This window comes from Myotis davidii, unplaced genomic scaffold (assembly GCF_000327345.1).
Source record: "Myotis davidii unplaced genomic scaffold, ASM32734v1 scaffold753, whole genome shotgun sequence".
NCBI classification, from domain to species: Eukaryota; Metazoa; Chordata; class Mammalia; order Chiroptera; family Vespertilionidae; genus Myotis; species Myotis davidii.
Window position 1 is genome coordinate 1 of NW_006286231.1, and position 569 is coordinate 569.

The window sequence follows — 569 nt, forward strand, 5'->3', positions numbered from 1 at the left end:
GGGTTTGTCTGTGGCCAGAGCAGCTGGGAGGGCTGGAGAGAATGGACAGGTGCGGCTCACTGTCTGCTCCCAGGGGTCAACGTGGGTGCCACTCCTGGGGCTGGTAGCTTGCCAGAAGCCGGTCCACCCTTGCTGCTTGACACAATCGCTGCAGGGAAGAAACTTCTGCACAGCTTATGTTTCAAGGGACCTGGTGTATATGGCATATGTTTGCTCCCCCTCTTAACACTGTGTTTTAAACAGGACCACCTCCCTGAGAAAGGTTGTTTCTCCAGGTGAGGGGTTGGTCGCTTTGATCTTTGCTTGGAATGACCTCCTTCAGTTACTTCCTTGTAGCTCAGTGAAGCAATAGAGTAACCTTTGAAATGGAGATGGGAAGCCCCCTGGCCTTTTGTATAGAATGGATAGGACTGGGACCAAATAGTATAAATACAGATGTTAGATGACAATAAAGAGGAACCTGGCTAGGAGGAACCTGGCCATGATGATCACCTGAAGGCTGCCTCCGTGTCCTGCCTTCCTTCTCCGTCCACACCTTGGGGAACCCCTAGACCTGTTGGGGCTGGACA